General features: G+C 42.5%; 1 pseudogene; it reads right to left on the bottom strand.

The window, feature by feature from the left end:
* Nucleotides 1-4,670: 4,670 nt before the first annotated feature.
* LOC113187058 (high mobility group protein B1 pseudogene) lies at nucleotides 4,671-5,133 on the bottom strand (annotated as a pseudogene).
* Nucleotides 5,134-12,562: the final 7,429 nt, after the last annotated feature.

The following is a 12,562-nucleotide window of genomic DNA, read 5'->3' as shown; positions in this document are numbered from 1 at the left end:
CACTTGTGAGGGCCCCACCTTCATAACCTAATTTTCTCCCACATGCCCCACCTCCCAGTACTACTACACAGAGGATTGAATGTCAATATGTGAATTTTGAGGGGACACGGGGGCATTAGGACCATAGTATTTCCTGACTCCCTCCCATACATTCTGCATACCCTAGAGAGGATAATATTTGAAAACATAAATCATAATAAAAACAGAAAACACCATAAAAACATAAATGACATTCTCTTTCTTCAAACCCTCCAAGACCTCCTGGGCCCTGTGACCCTCTTGCCCCTGCCACCCTCATCTCCCTCCCTATTTTTCCTACACATAGTACCAGTCACATGCTTCTATCCTGTGACACTTCCACTTTCTCCCAATCTTTGGGCCTTTGCAGCTGTCATTCCCACTGTTTGCAATGCTCCCATCCACTCTGCAGTTCTTACCATGGCCCATTTCCCTGCCTCCTTCATGTCCTACCTGGATTATTACTCCTAGGACAGATGTTCCTGAGAACTCCATCCAGTGTGGCTTCTCATGCATGGCTGCCATCTCTATCCCTTCTGCAGTGCTTGTCATAAACTAGAATTATTTCAGCGTTTTTGCTTTTTTATGTGTGCATTGTCCGTTTTCCCATCTGAAAAGTGAGTTCCACGGGGGCAGCAATCATTTCTTTTTCCTCTGTCTCTCACTGGTCCCCTGGAGTGCCACATACACACAATGAACAAACATGCTTGCCCTCTGCTAGTTCCAATTTATATCTTTTATGCTGTTTTCAGGTAAATGAAAGATGTTTGTACTAGGTAATAAAACTTTAAAGTTGATGGGGGACCAGCTTATACCTTGAATTTTGATACAAATATTTGGGCCATCAGCTTTAAGTCAATAAAAAAAGTGTTTGCCTTTTTTTTTTTTCCAAATTCTCCACACATTACAGATAGGTGTTATCAGGAGGTTGCCATAGTAATCTAGATGCCGTTTTCTCTCCTCTTTATTTTATCTACTGGACAGGAGACTCACGAGGGACTTGGCAGACAGAACAAGTCCATGGCTTGGTGAGGATCTTTGTAAAGCTTGCTGCAATGCCACCGTCAGATTCTTCTAGACCAACAGCTTTAAGCCTATATGGCTCATGATGCTGTCAGAACAAGTCCACAGGCCTGGCTGGGAGCCAGCCTGATAGAGTTACTCACTGTGAGATTCCCTCGAGCAGGGACTATGCTCACTCCCGTGTGCATTGTGAACTCTTCCTTCTGGCATTGAAGCCCTCCTCAGAAAACAGCCCCATCCAGAGCCCAAGAAGCTTCACCATTCCAAGGGACAGAATTCAAAAATGACCAAGAAATGAGATTTTCCTCCTGGAATTTCTCAGTAGAACACTGGGATGAATTTCCCTTGGAATAGACTAAACACTCAGGACTGGGGGAATCCATCGCATCGTAGGAAAAAAGGAAAAGAACCCATCAAGGACCTTGCTAGATAGAGCCTGGTTAGCCAAGGCAAAACACCTTTCTGGCTGAGCCATCAGGGTGTCAGCCCATACTGGGACTGCCTTAGGATCCACCCAGTTCTTATATACACCAACACTTCAAGCTATGCATACAGATGTGAATGTGGTTTAAACAGGGATCAGGGAAGGGAAAGTGTCCCTGAATCAGCTTCCAACAGACCCCACCCCCTCTCTCCTTTCTCCAAAATTCTCTTTTATGATTGAGTTCTTGATATCTTACTCTCCATCCCATTATTGTTCCTTATTTATTCTTTATCTCCCTCCCCACATTTACCTCTCCTTCTGTATTTTCCTGAGTTCCACTTTCTCCCTACCTTCTGCTATTTAAGATGATTATCCACTCCTGACTCTGGCCTCTCTGTAGATGCAGAAACTTTCACTGAGGGCCTACTCATTGGTCTCCAGTGAGTGGGGAAGTGCTCTGGGGGCTGTGTTCTACCACACCTTTACACTAACAAGTACCCTTTAAAAATTCACTCTCCAACTGCTCACCAAGGATCCTTGCAAAACTAGCTGTTCTTTAGAAGTTTTAGAAGTCTCTGAGTGCTCACTTCCAGCTTATTTTTGTGTGCCAGTCACACATCCAACAATCCTTTGGCTGATGATATATATCTAGCAATTGGCTTTTGCGCCACTGAGGTTAGTTTTAACATGCCAGTTGATAGTAATAAAGCAGCAATTCTGGAAGTTCTGTCCAAGGATCGCTATGTATTAACACATCGTTAAAATAGTATATTGCAAAGTCAACATACGATTATAACCGTTGACCTATCAAATACTGACAGATTTTGAAAGCTCAGTGGAAGCCAAACATCATTTTATTCAATTGGGATTCAGTGAAAGGAAGAGAGTATGGTGGATGTTGCAGTGGGGTTGGTTTAATGTGTTAATGGTCTTTGTAATGTTTTCTTTTACAAAATAAGCATATAATACATCCACACATATTACATTATAATACTGCATTTTTATATTGTATGTACTTTCATGTGTGTACAATGCATACATAGGATGCATGACCAAGTGTTAACATGGGCCAATTGACTATAGCTTATATAATGGCCCTGGAGCAATTTCCACAGGGTCCCTGCAACCTTTGGAGCAATAGCCACATGCTCAGTTAGAATAGATGCTCCCAAAGAAGCTGCAGCACCTATCTGAATATATATGCTTATAATAAATAAGAATTCATTATATCATGACTCATATATTAGCCATCCACTTTACAATATAAATCAATAAACTTTATTGAGTGGTACAGTAGATGTAGGGTGGAGAGATGAAGGATGAATAATGCACAGCTCCCTAGCCTGGGAGAGTCATAACAATATGTTATTGTACCCTTGTCCTGGCAAATAAATGGTTCTGCCCAAATGTGGAAAAATATTTAAGTCAGTTCAAAACTAATAGGGCTGTTGGCTCTGAATTCAGGATAAACAAACCTCTGCCCAAGGAGAAATCAGATCTGCTGTCTTTCTGATCTGTTGTATTCAGCAAAGCCAAGCTCTCAAAGTTTGAATGCCTCACTCCTAAGTACCCTCAAATGAACTTTGTGCCTCTAACACTGCATAGTGACATTGCCATTGCTCTCCAATATATTGGCAAGTCAAACCACATTGAACAGTCCTGAATAGTTTTCTTTCTCCAGACCAAACTGACTAGTCATAGTGGACAGATGTTATCTGTCTGCACACCGTCAGTTGCATCTATGAACTGAACTTTCATTGTATTATAGGATGTTTAAAGGGGTAACATGTATTTTAAAAGAACAGAAAAATCATTTTTTAAAAGTAGGTAGGAAAAATACCAACTAGAAAACTCAAAATTGGCAAAGTCATTAAAAAGCAAAAATTAGGGCTGGGGATGTGGCTCAAGCGGTAGCGCGCTCGCCTGGCATGTGTGCGGCCCGGGTTCAATCCTCAGCACCACATACAGACAAAGTTGTTGTATCTACTAAAAACTAAAAAATAAATATTAAAAATTCTCTCTCTCAAAAAAATTTTTTTAAAAAAAAGCAAAAAGCAAAACACTGGATAAATGCTAGTGATAAAGGAATCAGAGAATTCATGAATCAAAAGATAATGTTGAAACATTTTATTAAGATGGCAGTAGAGACAATGTAACTTTTAAAATAATGAAAGTGGAGATAATAAAAAGCATAGGCAATTTGAAAGGTATCCACTTTTGTCTAATAGCTACTCCAGAGACAATACTTAAAGAGATGACAAGAGTCGTATTTAAAGAGATAATGGCTAAGGATGTCCAGGAATTAAAGACATGAGTCTTTAAATCAAAGGGACTACCCATATAGTCGTACCCTTTGAGGAGTACATTCTAAGACCCTCAATGGATGCCTGAAGCCAATGATAGCATCATATTCTAGTATATTGTGTTTTTTCCTATACATACATACCTAGGATAGGTTTAGTTGATAAATTAGGCACAGGAAGACATTAACAATAATAATAAAACAGAACTATTATAATAATATCATATATCTTACCAACCTCAGCATATTTTTTCCTTACTGAGAACTTTCAGCTTTTCACTTTAAAGAAGCACTTTTTTAAAAGTTTTTTAATAAAAAAAAATTATATCTACTTAGAAGCATTCAGAATGTCAACAAAACAGCTGCCACTTTTTTTTTTTTTTGCAATTACAGAGTGGTATTCAGTTAACAGAACAACAATTATTTCATATAAGCTACATCAGTTATGAAAGAGAAATGAAAACCTATATCCCTCCTAAAGAGGAAACAAACAGGAAGTTCAAGGATCCCAGTGCACCCAGTTAAAAATAGATGCTCCCAAAGAAGCTGCAGCACCTATCTGAATATATATGCTTATGATAAAAATATATTTATATATATGAAAAACCCATCCCCATATATAACTAATTTGTGCTGTGCATCAATAAGAACCTGCTTTCAATTTCCATGTCAATTTACAACCCCCATACTGTACCAGGCAAGGTTAGTGGCTATTGAAAATACCACCAGGACAGGGCTCTCTAAAGACACATTTGGTAGTGTGTTGACTATACAAAAAAAGACACTGTGCAGTTTAAAAACAAATCTTACACAGCCTTACATTTCAATTTTTTTCCTTAAAGGGAGTGAGTTGGGGGGTTAAATGCTTTATAGACAAGAAAAAAAAACTGCACTAGAACCAACTTATTCATCATCATCATCCTCTTCATCATCTTCCTCCTCATCTTCCTCCTCTTCCTTCTGTTTCTTGCTTTTTTCAGCCTTGACAACTCCCTTTTTTGCTGCATCAGGTTTTCCTTTAGCTCGGTAGGCAGCAATATCCTTTTCGTATTTTTCCTTCAGTGGGGTGGGGGGCAGCTTTCTTTTCGTAAGTCTGCTTGTTATCTGCAGCCATGTGATTCCACATCTCGCTCCGTTTCTTGGCAGCATCACCAATGGATAGGCCAGGGTGTCCTCCCTTGATTTTGGGGTGATACTCAGAACAGAACAAGAAGAAGGCGGACAGAGGCCTCTTGGGTGCATTGGGATCCTTGAACTTCCTGTTTGTTTCCCCTTTAGGAGGGATATAGATTTTCATTTCTCTTTCATAACGGGCCTTGTCCGCCTTTGTCATGTCTTCAGATTTTCCTTTCTCTTTAGCAGACATAGTCTTCCATCTCTGAGCACTTAGAAAACTCTGAGAAGTTGACTGAAGCATCTGGGTGCTTCTTCTTGTGCTCCTCCCAGCAAGTTTGCACAAAAAATGCATATGATGACATTTTGCCTCTAGGCTTCTTAGGATCTCCTTTGCCCTTGTTTAGTTATTTTTCCTCAGCGAGGCACAGAGTCACCCAGTGCCCATCCGGCTCTCACTTGCCCCCGTGCCGTCTCTGTGGACCTCAATGTACTGCAATGGCTATGAGAGCGGGAGCCAGACGCAGCCTCCACTCTATTTTTTCTTAAATATCAAATTGTATACTTTATTTATTTATTATTTTTATGTGGTGCTGAGAATCAAACCCAATGCCTTGAACGTGCCAGGCAAGTGCTCTACCACTGAGCCACAACCCCAGCCCTAAACAGAAGCTTTAAAGTGCTTCCCAGGATGTAGGCTCCCTGTTTATCTCTCTTATTGTTTCTTTTGCTGAGAAAAAACTTTTTAGTTTGAGTAAGTCCCATTTGTTGATTCTATTTGTTAACTCTAGCGCTATGGGTGTCCTATTGAGGAATTTGGAGCCCGATCCCACAGCGTGTAGATCATAACCAACTTTTTCTTCTATCAGATGCCATGTCTCTGATTTAATACCAAGCTCCTTGATCCATTTTGAGTTAACTTTTGTGCACGGCGAGAGATAGGGATTCAGATTCATTTTGGTGCAAATGGATTTCCAGTTTTCCCAGCACCATTTGTTGAAGATGCTATCCTTCCTCCATTGCATGCTTTTAGCCCCTTTATCAAAAATAAGATAGTTGTAGTTTTGTGGATTGGTTACTGTGTCCTCTATTCTGTACCATTGGTCCACCCACCTGTTTTGGTACCAGTACCATGCTGTTTTTGTTACTATTGCTCTGTAGTATAGTTTGAAGTCTGGTATCACTATACCGCCTGATTCACACTTCCTGCTTAGTATTGTTTTTGCTATTCTGGGTCTTTTATTATTCCATATGAATTTCATGATTCTTTTATCGATTTCTACAAGATATGCTGTTGGGATTTTGATTGGCATTGCATTGAACTTATATAGGACTTTTGGTAATATCGCCATTTTGATGATGTTAGTTCTGCCTATCCATGAGCAGGGTATATTTTTCCATCTTCTAAGGTCTTCTTCTATGTCTTTCTTTAGGGTTCTGTAATTTTCATTGTATAAATCTTTCACCTCTTTTGTTAGGTTGATTCCCAAGTATTTTATTTTTGGGGGGGATATTGTGAATGGAGTAGTTGTCCTCATTTCTGTTTCAGAGGATTTGTCGCTGATATACAGGAATGCCTTTGATTTATGCGTGTTGATCTTATATCCTGCCACTTTGCTGAATTCATTTATTAGCTCTAATAGCTTCTTTGTAGACCCTTTTGGGTCTGCTAGGTATAGAATCATATCATCTGCAAATAGTGATAATTTAAGTTCTTCTTTTCCTATTTTTATGCCTTTAATTTCTTTCGTCTGCCTAATTGCTCTGGCCAGTGTTTCGAGGACTATGTTGAACAGAAGTGGTGAGAGAGGGCATCCCTGTCTTACTTCAGATAGAGCCCTAATAACCAGAATATACAAAGAACTCAAAAAATTAGACAATAAGATAACAAATAACCCAATCAATAAATGGGCCAAGGACCTGAACAGACACTTCTCAGAGGAGGACATACAATCAATCAACAAGTACATGAAAAAATGCTCACCATTGCTAGCAGTCAGAGAAATGCAAATCAAAACTACCCTAAGATACCATCTCACTCCAGTAAGACTGGCAGCCATTAGGAAGTCAAACAACAATAAGTGCTGGAGAGGATGCGGGGAAAAGGGCACTCTTGTTCATTGCTGGTGGGACTGCAAATTGGTGCAGCCAATTTGGAAAGCAGTATGGAGATTTCTTGGAAAGCTTGGAATGGAACCACCATTTGACCCAGCTATTCCCCTTCTCGGTCTATTCCCTAAAGCCCTAACAAGAGCATGCTACAGGGACACTGCTACATCGATGTTCATAGCAGCTCAATTCACGATAGCAAGACTGTGGAACCAGCCTAGATGCCCTTCAATAGATGAATGGATAAAAAAAAAAATGTGGCATTTATATACTATGGAGTATTACTCTGCATTAAAAAATGACAAAATCATAGAATTTGGAGGGAAATGGATGGCATTAGAGCAGATTATGCTAAGTGAAGCTAGTCAATCTTTAAAAAACAAATACCAAATGACTCCTTTGATATAAGGGGAGTAAACAAGGACAGGGTAGGGACGAAGAGCTTGAGAAGAAGATTTACATTAAACAGGGATGAGAGGTGGGAGGGAAAGGGAGTGAGAAGGGAAATTGCATGGAAATGGAAGGCGATCCTCAGGGTTATACAAAATGTCATATAAGAGGAAAGGAGGGGCAAGACAAGATAATACAAATGGAAGAAATGATTTACAGTAGAAGGGGTAGAGAGAGAAAAGGGGAGGGGAGGGGAGGGGAGGGGAGGGGGGATAGTAGAGAATAGGACAGACAGCAGAATACATCAGACACTAGAAAGGCAATATGTCAATCAATGGAAGGGAAACTGATGTGATACAGCAATTTGTATACGGGGTAAAAGCGGGAGTTCATAATCCACGTGAATCAACTGTGTAATATGATGTATTAAGAACTATGTAATGTTATGAACGACCAATAAAAAAAAAATTAAAAAAAAAATAAATAAATAAAGTGCTTCCTTAACATATCCAAAACACCAACATCACTACTCTTTCAGTTTGGGGCCATTATTAAGTAAAATAAGAGTTACTTGAACACAAACCCCAAAATACCATTCAAAAACCTAGATTGCTACTAAGTGACGAGTGGATGAGTAGCATATATGGCATGGATATGCTGGACAAAGGAATGATTTGCATCCTGAGCAGAATGGAACAGGATGGTACAAGTTATCATCACATTACTCAAAGTGACAGTTCATTAAAACTTATGAATTATTTATAAAATTTCCCATTTAATATTTTCAGATCACAAATGACCTCAGATAACAAAACACGGACAGCAAAACCATTAAGGGGGGAGGGGCTACTGTAGTAAACAATTAGAAATAAATCCTTACATCACACAACATAGTAAAATTTATAAAATCAACGATGAAGAAGAAATCTTAGAAGCAGAGAAAAGACAAGATACCCCCAGAGAATTGTAGTGTGGCAGCAGACACTAGAGGGAAATGAAGGAAGGTCTTTAAAATCTAAGAGCAGCCACCCCCACTTCTGGTTAGTTTGCCTATTCCTGTCCCTGTAGAATCTACCATGGGAAGCTTAGCTTCCTCCTTCTCCCATAATTGACAGGGGTCATTTCTCACAGCCAAACTCCCCCTCAAGCCTATTCATCTCAATGATCCACCCACTTTTATCTGAGAAATCTAAGCATCATCCCATGGACAGGACATCCCCCATCTTGTCATTCTGTCTTTTAAATTCTCTCCAGCCTGCCCCTTCTTTCCCAATCCAAGTGGACAGTGTTGGCTAAGGCTCATGGCAGTAGTCTCCTGGCTAGTCTTGCTGCTGGTTGCCACCACACAACCAGAGTGACTCTTTGGGACCACTATCTAACAGGGACTACCTGTACTGCTTCCCTGCTCAAAGCCCATCCCTGGCTCCCGGAGCCATCAGGACAGAGCCCAGCTCACCCTCCAGGTATTGATAGACTCCTCCACTTTGAACTGCTCAATCAAGGACTTAATTTACTTTGGGAGGAAATGGACATATTGATAGACTCCTCCACTTTGAACTGCTTACACAACTTGCCTGGACTATGTATCACCTGTATGCATTGTGCTCTATTTGTTGATACAGCGAACTGGTAGTGCTAAATATCTTAGCCGATGTGTCACCAGTGTTTCCAAAGGAGCCGTCAATTGGCTTGGTGTCGTGGCAATTCTGTGTCTTTCTCCCTTCTGCTAGTGATGGTCTGAATTTGGGGGCCAACAGAGGTGAGGCAAGAACCTCACCCCCCCACTGGCACCAAGGTTAAATTTGGGGGCCAACAGAGGTGAGGCAAGAACCTCACCCCCCCACTGGTGCTTAGGCCTATCCACAAGCATGGCTATGCTGGACCAGTAGTCAGTGACGGGTTGATCTGATTACAGTGGATTCAACCTAAGACAGGAAACTGACGTGTAAAGGTCAGTTCTCCCATGACGGGTAAGAACCACATGTTAAATTGGACAACCTACCAGGCACGGTCCCTAGCCACATTGCCGTTGCTTAATTAAACAGAAGGGGGCAGATGCTAGGAGCCACTGCAAAAGTAATACATTCATATGGTAAATGGACTCCTGCTGCTCACCTCGGCCTCTTACGGGACTCAGGTTACTCATGTCACTCATGTAATGGGAGAGTTCCCATTGGTTGGGGAAGGATAGTAGGAGGGAACTTCCGGGGGAGGTCCAAGCCCCCGGCGCCGGTAGAGACACACGTGTGTGGACCGGCTTGTTAGGGGACGCACACGGCCTCTCACAAAATAAAACTTTGTTTCAGTTTGACTGGCTTGTGTTTTTGTGCCCAACTGGTTTGCAAGATTGCAAGCCAGCGTGCACTGACAGCCCAGCAGGAAGGCGCCCAGCAGGAAGGCAGCAGGCGGTGCTCGGGCGAGAGCAGCTGCAGGAGCGGAGCTCGGGAGAGCCCACGCTGCCCAGCAGAGCAGCCTGCAGCATCCAGGTAGCATGTTTTCCCTCCAGCCCTGTTCCTCTTCTGCATCCTGCTCACATCTGCCTGGGGATCACTGACTCTAAGCCAGGGCTTTTCAAATTATGGCTCACCAGCAAATCCTTCCCACTGCCTGCTGTTACAATAAAGTTTTATTCACAGAATTCATTCCCATAAGTTTATGTCTGTGGTTGCTTTTGTATCGTAAAAGTGGTCAAGGAACTGGACATAGATTGTGTAGTCTGTAAAGCCCAAAACATCTGCCATGTGATCTTTTGTAGACTCTGAGCTGATACCTCTGACCTTCCCACATGCTGTTCTCTGACCTGACCTTCCTTTCTCTGCCCACTTCTCATGGCCCCACAGCTGTCTGCATGTCTACCACTCTGACACAGCCATACCCCATTCAATTCTTGGTAGTTAGCCTATATCCCCAAGCTATGGTTGAATATGGTTTGAGTGTGTTCCTCAAGGTTTCATGAGTTGGAACCTTGGTCTCCAGTGTGGTGATATTGGGAGGTGTTGCATCTTTAAGAGGCGGAGCCTTGTGAGGGATCATTAGGTCATTGGGAACACCAATCTCAGAAGGATTAATGTAGGTCTCATGAGACCCCAATTAGTTCTCAAAAGAGAAGGTTATTATAAGAGAGCAAGCGAGGCCCCTCCCTGCTCTCTGGCTTCCTGTTTTATCATGTGATTTCTTCCTTCCATACATGTTCCTGCCATAAAGCCACATGTCACAGCCAGGTGGACCTCACCAGAGCCAAGTCAACATGGTACGATGCCCTTAAACCTCTAAAACCAGAACCTAAACGAGCCTCTTTTCTAATGCACCCCTTAGGCCACGAGTTTCTTCTGGGTAGCAAACAGCCTTCCTTGTAGGCATAAACCCATTTGTAGAGGGCTGGATGGTTGAGCAAGAGAACCACTCTCCAGGGACTGACGGCCCAGCATCTTTCACCCAGGGCACTGTGAACTGTCCTGCTCAGGGAGATACACAGCCTTAATCATGTTGCTGCCAGGTGTGTTACTGATCACTCCTGATTGTGGCTGTCAAAGGGAGGAAGCACTTCAGATCTTCTCTGACTCCTTTACACTGTTCCTTCAGCAATGCACCAGATTTCCAGTGACAGTCCAGGAAGTATCTGAGCTTGAACTCTGAGGGCCATTGCACTAAAGTTGGCTCCCCAGGATGCATCTTTCTATGAAAGTTACAGCTCATCCTTGCAGACTCCCGTGGCTGAGGCTTCATAGAGATCTTTGCTTGAGATGTGACAGCATTAAAGATGATTAAAGAAAGCAAGCCTTGGTCCCTTTGCAGATGGGGATTAATTTCTCTTCATTTCCTTTTCTTCTCATCTGTCTGGACACTCCCATGACCAACTTCTGCTGTGGGCTCATTCCAGCCATGTGACATCACTGCTTCCAGCAAAAACCTCCGGGACACTCCAAATGCAACCCTTTAAGCCACCATGGCCAAAAAGACCTCATACAATCCATTTTCACCTCTCTATGAGTTGATGTTCAGTAAGGTGTAATAATCCCAGGCACAGGGAAACTCCCCACCTGAGCTCTTGAGTGCTGTGCTTATCCTTCAAAGAGTCCTTGGTCTCCTGTACCACTATACACATCCCTGCCTCATATGCACCTCCCAGTGGCTCCTACCTGCACCACAACTACTCTTTCTACAGTGCAGAGTCCCGTGTGCCATGCCCTGGCAGGTGCTGGGCAGGATTTGTGCTTTACCCAGATCTCCCCACTCAAGGCCCCCTGGAACTGCTAGGAAACAGCAGGAGGAAGTTGCCTATCCATGCAGGACTCCAGGCCACCAGAAACTAAAAGCCAGACTTAAGGTACAGATTCCTACACCTAGATATAAGGAGGGACGTTAATTTTTTTTTTAATTTTCTGTATTCTTATGTCTTGAATCTGGGGCTTTGCTGCACCAGCAGGGGCTGCCCCCAGACAATTCAGAGAGGGCTTACTCTGAATTTCTTTTTGATGCAAACCAACAAAGTCAGAGTGTATATCCCCAGGTAATCCCCTTTATCCTTCCAGGCCATTCTGTACCTGCCCTAAGTCACCCAGCAGTGAGGGACTAGACAACAAGGAAGGCCTCTTTACCCTAGAGCCTGATAAAATTATTCAACTAAATCAAATCTGGATCAATGTGCCCTACCTCACTTGATCCTTCCCTTGGCAACCACAATAGAAGTTCTCATCCACATTTTCCTCCTGCTCCCTCTGCCTCCTGACTGACCCTGGTGCTTCTGCAGAGAGCCCTCATGCATGCCTCCTCCTCTCAGGAACTGAGTAACAAACTGTCTTTTCAGTGGCCATCATCTCCAGACCTATTAGTCCTGTTGTATTTCAAATGCTCTATTAATACTCTCTACTTTAAAGGTGGAGATAGAAAGGAAAGTGGCCAGTACTCTTAGGAAGATTCAAGACAGGACGCACAGGCTGACACTGTAATCTTTTTGCTGGGATAGCTGTATTCCATGGCAGATGGATCATGAGACTGTGTCCAAGCAGGCAGTCAGTAGCCGGCCCCGACTCAGCCACCTACCCTCTGTGGGTTCATGGCCTATGCTTCCTCGAGTTGGAAAATAAGCCAAATTTTCTGGTTCTCCTTTAAGAGAGGAAACACTAAAAAATACCAAAGTGTTATTCTTCTCATCTCATTATCGTGCAAGCTTCCTAGGGTCT

Source organism: Urocitellus parryii, chromosome 6 (assembly GCF_045843805.1).
Source record: "Urocitellus parryii isolate mUroPar1 chromosome 6, mUroPar1.hap1, whole genome shotgun sequence".
Classification (NCBI taxonomy): domain Eukaryota; kingdom Metazoa; phylum Chordata; class Mammalia; order Rodentia; family Sciuridae; genus Urocitellus; species Urocitellus parryii.
This window is presented reverse-complemented; position numbering and strand designations above follow the sequence as displayed.